Raw genomic sequence first — 8,497 nt, 5'->3', positions numbered from 1 at the left:
ATTAGCGGAGATTCCTTGGGCAGCCTTTTTTTTTTTTGGCGAGTTAAAAACATGGCGAATATATAAGTGGCGGGGATTTAAACTGTGTTATAATTGATTCGGACTGATGCATGTCAGGGTAGGAATATGAAAACCCGGCGGCATCACAATAGGACATTTGATAACCGCGTGAACCTAATTATCATTATTAAGTGTTTTGAAAATTTCCAGAAGTAATTTACGGTGCAATTTCTATACTTAATTGAAATCGGTCAGAAATGGTGTTATTAAATTGTGACAAATTCTTCCTTATATAAATAATATTTTCTTTTACACCTTTACATTCAATAAACAACTTAATATTTTAATATTTCCGAATTAAAAATTGAAATAGGAATTAATTTTATCGTCTACCTTTGATAAAAATCAAAATTTCTCTAATATTTATTTTGTTTATTTTGATAATTCAATTATCAAAAATTTTTTTTATAGGAACCTTATCATTTTACTCTATCTATAAATACGTATATTCCGGAAGAATATTTTAATATTGTTCATATTCTAAGGATAGAATGAAATGCAGCTGAAATAATTTTCACAATTTTAACACATCAATAAATTTAATTCTTTGATGAGAATTGCTTCTAAATTTTTATATACAGTCTACATTTATTTTTTTATATAATTATCTAAATTTTAAATATATACTTGAATATAATTAAATTAATATAATATAGGGAAATCATATAATATGTGTACAAAAAAATTTGAAATCTATTCGTTTAAATCAGTCCTTACCACTTAAAACCACTTAAAAGTCCTTTTCGAGTTGATAGATACATATATATATGTACATGGGCGAAAAATAATAATAAATATAATAAGGAAAATGTTAATAATATCAGGAGATATAAAAAAAAAGCCTTAACAATCATAACAATAACAACAATAACGCCACAAAGGGATTAACTTGATTTTTACTATTTTCAAATTTTTTTTTTCTTATTTTCATGTTTCTCTTAAGTCTAGTACACACATACATACAAAAAAATATATTTAAAATTTTATAAATTAATTATATAAAATTTAATTGAAAAAAAATTTTTTTTTCTTGAAAATTTTTTTTTCATGCAATGTTGGGATCTACCTTTACATTTACTAAAAATTAGCATGACCTTTTGCATTAGTACATTTAATTTGAAAAATTATCAGCTATGTGTACTTAATAAATTATATTTAAATTTAGCCGAATTTGTAATAAAAGAAAATTTAATTATTAAATTAATTAATATTTAAAAACCAATTATACAGTAGAATCCTTATTTAATGAACGGAACAAATTACTATAACTTTTTATCTTAGACATGGATTTCTCCCATATGAATGTATACATATATGTGGGAATCCATTAAAGCTTGCAATAATTGCTGCTATAGCTATATTAAGCGAATAGAATAGAATAATTCTACAACATTATCGGTTAGTCGCGTAGAATCTAAAATATAAATTTCGTCTTAAGTTGTACTGTATAACGAAGTAATTCTTGATATAATTTAGTGTTCATAATAAAGATTTTCTAATTTTATAATCCTAAAAGCATTTATATGTATCAGATCTTGCGATTTAGAATATAATTAAAATATTTGTTATGGATATGGCAACCCTCATCCTTTTTTTAAATCAATTGAGAGAATATTAAAACGTATAACTATTATTAGCGGTAAATTTAGAAGAAAATAAAAAAAAGATTACCTCTACAAAATGAAATTTTTTTTTTTTTTTCAGATCTAAAGTATTATAACACTCTTAAGATTTGTGGTACTGATAATAGATTCAATTCTATCCCTCCTTCATTATATTTAGACTTAAATATTATATTGAAATGATTTTTTTTTTGTATATTGCGCAAGCAGATTTAGAGTTTGTCCTTTTTTTTTAAATTTGTATTATGCTGTTGTTTTTTTATTATTTTTCTTATTCGACAATTTAATAAAGCTTAATATTAAATTGTAATGAAAAGTAAAAATTAAAAGTGAATGTAGGTAATGTGTAGAAGTGATTTTTTAATTGATAGAATCAAATCGAATATTATACAATGAGGGCTTGTGTAAGCATATTTGTATACTTGATAGGATTGTTCTTAAGCTTTGATATAGGTTGGGTGAGGTTAGGTTTGTGCGGCAGCTTAACACTTAATCCAGAATTGCTGGTTGTAATATTGCTTGATCTCCATATTCCACCCTCACATGAATCAGCCTCAACTTTTTATAGACCTTCTCCTTCTCATCACAACAACTTCTACAGATATCATTCACAGATGGTGCTTCCTCATGGCATATTGTGACCGGGAACCCGAATCATGCCGATATTAAACTTCCCCGCCGCCATCTCATCGAAAGTGACTCACTAGTCTCTGTTTGTAAGGTTTTTATAATCGCCCGCCAGTCTAACTTAATTAATAAATAATAAAACTGAAATCACCCTCACCAAATCCCAATATCTTGATTCATCACTGTTTGCGTCTTAGTCGAGTGTATTTAGTGAATGTATTATATAAACTATGAAGATATTCGGTTATACCGAGGTATGTAGTTCCCAGGAGATGGTATAGTTAGTTTTTGAAACTTGGCCGCTTCTTCTGCGATTTGTAAAGGTCTATGAAGGATGCTGCTTAGCAGTGAATTCGAAAATTATAAACCGATGACCAGGAAACGAATGATCTTGAGAAACTTGCCGATTCCGTATTGCATAAGATAAGGTTGTCACGGCTCCCCGAAGGTTACAAATAGGCCAACTAGGCTTGTTGTGGTAAAAGATAAGGTTAGTACTCAAGAAAAATTCCAAAAGTAGCTTCCAATCCTTTTGTATTTATGACCGTTCCTAGATGAAGTGATGCGTGTTTACAGACTTTATGGCAAAAATAAAACTGGTTCCGGCAAATCAGGCTTTCTTTACCATGTATCGCAGATGGTGGGAGTTCTCTACAGGAGTCATAGGACAGGTATATTGACGTTCACCAGGACTTTTCACTTCTATTCTGTTCTGCAAAGAGGTAATAAAAAAGCAATTAAATTTCTATTTTATAATAAGTGTGCATGATCTTACCTTTGCGCTATTGCTGCTATAGCAGAGTTTATATTTATGCGTCCCGTTCAAGATCTTGTCTTCTCTGGTTCTTTATCTGAAGGTTGGTCATTCATAAAATACAGAACAATTTCATGAGAGTAAAATTAAATTTATAGTATGACAATAATATACTTTACAATGACATAAAACACTTGATAGATGTACATTTATATCAAGTATAAACAATATGTAGACATACAAGTATAAATTGAATAAAAACTGTTTGTAAGCACATCAATAAAATAGTATCTCTTTAATACTCTATAGTCTTTATAGTAGTATGATATATAGCGAGTTGAGAGAAAAATATGTGAAGAGAAAAAGGGAGTAAAACATCTGTCTTACCATAACGAATTTCTCACGAAGTGATTATTTCTCCTTTTTTTATTCTCTTCATTTCATAATATTGAATAAAATATGAAGCACTTATTATTATTTTTGTTGTTGCTTATTACATTTTTAATTTTATTTCTATTTCCAGTCTTTTACTTTGAAAATTTCATTTTCCATTTCTCATTTGAGAATGAAAATATGTACTTGGAGTATTTATATAACCTTATGTCTGTATAATTGTATAAAAGTGATATTTTACTAATATATTTTTAGTGATATTTTAATGGTTCATAATGTAGCACTAGCACATATTGACACACACAAAGTTATACACAACTTTTCGTCCTTTGAATTGAGTCTTTTCATAGTTTGATATTTTTAGTTTATAATTATTCCTAACAATAATATTCTTTATACATACATACATACATACATACATATCTATATATAAAATAATAAAATTTTATTGTATGATACAATCGGAAAAAGGATCAGGCAGGATATTTAAATTGAACGGTTTTTGTTTATATTCGTTGCTATGAAAATATTATTGCAATTTTTTAGTTCCCGCATTTATTTTTTTATATTTTTGTAGTTGCATTGTTCTTGTTTTTTTATTTTTTTATTATAATGTTGTTTTTTAATTGTTGTTCTAACTTTTTTTTTAATTGTGTTTTTAGTGTTGTTTTTAAATCTTTTCCACATTTTCTTTTTTTTTATTTTATTATAATAATAATTTTTTTCTATAATAAATAACAAATTGCAAGGGTTACAAATTAATAATAGGTAAATTACAAATAATATTGGGTATATATGTATGTACACATATGGGGGAATTATATAGTTGGGGGAGCAGCTACGAAGATGCATATAGATATGAAGGAATTTTATTTTTATCAGAAATGAATAATTCGAATGGGAAAATTAAAATTTGAGCAATAAAAGTATATGTGTGTGGTACTAATTAGTAGTTAATTTAATTTTTCTTTGAGTTCTAGGGGCTGTTCCATTTGCTACCGGCGGAATTACATATTACTAACCTGGCGGCCAGCTGTGTTGTCATACTCAGGTCCGATATGATCACGGACTAATGTATTCTCCTCTCGTGGCCAGTGGATTTTTTGAGTAGTTTTGAGGAGGTTTTATTCACCGATGGCTCCAAGAAACCATTCTGGAATGGGGTCGGTGCAGGAATTTTCTGCTTGACACAGGGGTTATCTTAATTGTATTTTCTTCCTAGCGAGTCGAGTGTATTTCAAGGGGAAGTTTTATCATATGTTGAAGATATGCGGGATCTTTAAGTAATGTTGCAATAGTGATGGACGTCTGGCAACCTAGTGACTGCCTACCCAACGGCTACATAATGGCGTTTGAGAGACTCTGGCGAGTCTGGAGACAACGGCATTTGCCAAGAAGTACAAAAATACGATTATTCAACGATTACGTAAAATTTATACTCTTATGTGAAATTCACAAAGTTAGAGCTGGCTAATAAAAAAAAATTGTACAAATAAAATAAAATTTCTCATAAACGAATGCTTAAAACTTATATGCCGGATAATCTAGCCAAAAAATAAGGAACTAAGAGGTCTGGGAGTTTACTAGGACAGGAACACAGACATCCAAATAAAGAAGAGAAAATGAAGGTGGATCGGTCAGAAGATCGGAGAATAACATTCAAAAGAAGTACTTATAGATTGGAATCATGAGGGTTAGCGGAAAGTGAGCAAACCGAAAGAAACGTGGCGCTCATTAGTTAAGAAAGAAATAGAAGAGAACGGCAGAACATGGCCCGAAAATTTGCTGGCCCACAATATAGAGTTAGATGGAAAAGCTTTGTTTAATGAAAAATTTTAAATATAGGTATTTAAATATAGGAAAATGTAAATATAGGTATGTGCTTATGTATCACTTAAATGAACATGCAAATTAATTACCGCCACAGGAAATAGCTCTGTTATAGAAAACCATTTCCTAAAATAAACTGTTCGGTTTTAAATCACAAACTATTCATTTTGTTTGATTTTTTATATTAAATTATTTTAAGATAAAAAATTAGAAATCTATATTTTCATAATTTGATTTCAGATATTTAAAAAAAAAATGTTTATTTAAATATTAAATATTCAAATTCAATTATTATTTTGTATTTTCCTAATTTGCATTCTATAGTACAACATTAAACAAATTAAAAAATTAGAATTCGAAAACAATAATATTTAAACACCAAATTTTTTTAAATTAAATTTTTATTATAGTATTTTTATAGTATTTAAATTAAATTTTTATGTAATTTGTAGATATTGAAATATTTCTAGGGTCATACATTGGTATGAATACTTTATTTTTTTTTATACAATTTAATCCTAATCAAATATTTGCTCAAGTATGCGCATTCATATACAATTTTTTCCTAGTTCTATACACGCATTTCCATTTAATTTTTGATCCTTGATAACAGATTTTTAAACTGCTTACACTTAAAAAAAAAAATTAAAATATTTTTAATGGAAATATCAAAATTTCATTTTTAAGTTTACATTAGTCCTTTTTAAATAACACTTATATTTTTATCTACATATGTACATATACACGGATATACAGTCGAATACGAATATATTTTAACGTTTGTATTTGGAAAATATTTTTTTTAGTTGGCTCTTATTTATTCTACATTAATTAATTAAAAGCATGGCATAAAATAAGTTCAATTTATAATTCAAATAATATTTGATATATAATGTAGTTTTTATATTTGTAGAAATATTAACCCATTAATTCTATTGGTTCACGAATGAGCGCCAAAATTTATTTTTGAATTCGTTCGAAAAAATGAAGAATTACTAAATAAGTAAGTTAGTAGTTATAATGTAATTAAGCTGAGGCTTTTCGTTTGTAATAATAATAATTTTCAATTTCGGAAGTCTCAAAGAAAAAGTAATTGAACATATATAAGTAATTAAAAACAGGTTTTCGAGAAAACAACCATATTCTCATCGAAATTTTTGGAAAGGAATAAAATTATTTAACCCAACCGTCAGCAAACTTTTGTGGGTTATGAGCTTATATATACTATTTGAGTATGATTATTGGCCACTGGAGTTTCTTAAATTACCTATACTTACAAGAAGAAGAAATGACATTTTCAACTGGCTTTATTGAATGTTTTGTATACTTATGCCTATCTATATTATCTATGATTGAGTACTAAAGCAGAATGATGGGTCGCATTTTGAAATTAAATTTTCTGCATGATGCCTAGGGGCCGCATTTTGGAGACGGATGTTAACCGATCTAAAACTTTAACTTAGTAAAATAATTTCCCAATTACCTGGATTTTGCTGTATTGCATATAATATAAAAAAAGAGAAATTCATAATTGTAACACAAATTAATATACCTAGTATGTATAGGGCCTAACACCAAAATCTAAGGTATTTGATTATTAATTTGGTCCATTAGAAAAACAGAAAACCAAAAAAAAAAAGTTATAACGGGAAATAAGAGTAATGCATCATTTTTTTTTTTCCTGGTTACATTAATGGTAACAAGGGTGTCAAAATATCAATTTTTCATATTGTTAATTCGCGGCTTATAAATACATAAGACATAATATATGAATATGAACGTACATATACGAACCTTCATAGATAATTATGAATAATATGAATGTAGGTATGTATGTAAAAATATCATTTCCTAAAATATTCTCGCAATACGGTTACCAGAAGAAAAAATTCTGTATTTTAAAATTTTTATTTAATAGACAGACAGCTGGATAAACAAGTTTCTATAAAAGTTAAATTGATCTGAAGTACTTAAATTAAGGTATGTTTGTGTCAAAATGATCAAAATGAGAATTTGAAAAATTTATATATGTGCATATGCATGTACACTATATACGGGTGATGTACGGTGTGGTAATTTTCTTGTTTTTTTTTTTTTTTTAATTTTAATTTTTATTTATAAAATGAAAAGGGAAAGGGTTTTTGTTTTCTTTAATTCTTAAAATTCTTCTTTTCTAACTAAATGCATAATACAATGAAATTTTTTTGCAACAATGTGCAGTTCTACAAGAGACACACACAGACACACAATAAAGAAAAACTATTAAAATTTCAAATTTTAATCCTTGTTTTTTTTTTTGAAATCATTTTCGTAAAAGGAGTAGTAAAAAATTCGTTCTTATATGCGTTGAACAAAAGTCAAGATTAAAATATTTTTTTGAAAAGGATTTAAAATGAAGTTTTTTTTTTAAAAAAAAAAATTTTTTTCACTATTATTATATTTAAAAATTAATTGTTAAAAGGATTATAATAACGGTGTAATGTGATTGACAATTTATACGCAATATGTGTGCACAATAGTGCTTTCTATTTTATATTAGTACAAGCATGGTACTAATAGCTTTTGCTCATATACTCTGTATACCATGCATGTACGTATTATACAAGGGTACTTAAAGTTATGTAACTACTTGCAATTACTACTCTTATTTTTGTAGCTCTTATATACCGACAATTTGTTCTGGCTTTAATTGAATGTATATAAAAGTATTTCGCAGTTTTTTCGTTTGTAACTAAAGGATATGTTTAATCACAACTAAATTGTTAGACAAAGAGAAAGAATACTAATCATTTAATGCACTATAGTTCAATACAAAAGCTATTAAGTTGTACAAAAAGAGAACATTCATATATAGTAAAGATAAAGTAAACAGAGGTGTCTTTTTTCCCCAATAAATTTACATCTTTTCTAAATAGTAAAAATTTTTCAGAAGTTATTTTGTCCAAATCTAAAAAAATTCGTTAATTATGGGAAGAATCATTTATCTAACATAAAAAGCTTCTCCGAATTGAAACGAATCTAAATTGTTATAAAACGCCTGCTTATAAATTTTTAAAGTAATTTCTTTCTTACACGACAAGTCGTAAAAGTCTCAAACAGTTTATTATTATTGACAAATGTTTTATTTTTTTAAAATAAAATTTAAATTAAACCCTTTTCCTACTCTTGAGCTATTAACTCTTAAAATCGACAAAATGTAAATTTTCGGTTC

The sequence above is a fragment of the Condylostylus longicornis genome, unplaced genomic scaffold (genome assembly GCF_029603195.1).
Source record: "Condylostylus longicornis isolate FDR11 unplaced genomic scaffold, ASM2960319v2 ptg000030l, whole genome shotgun sequence".
Taxonomy (NCBI): domain Eukaryota; kingdom Metazoa; phylum Arthropoda; class Insecta; order Diptera; family Dolichopodidae; genus Condylostylus; species Condylostylus longicornis.
Note: the sequence above shows the minus strand (reverse complement) of the source record.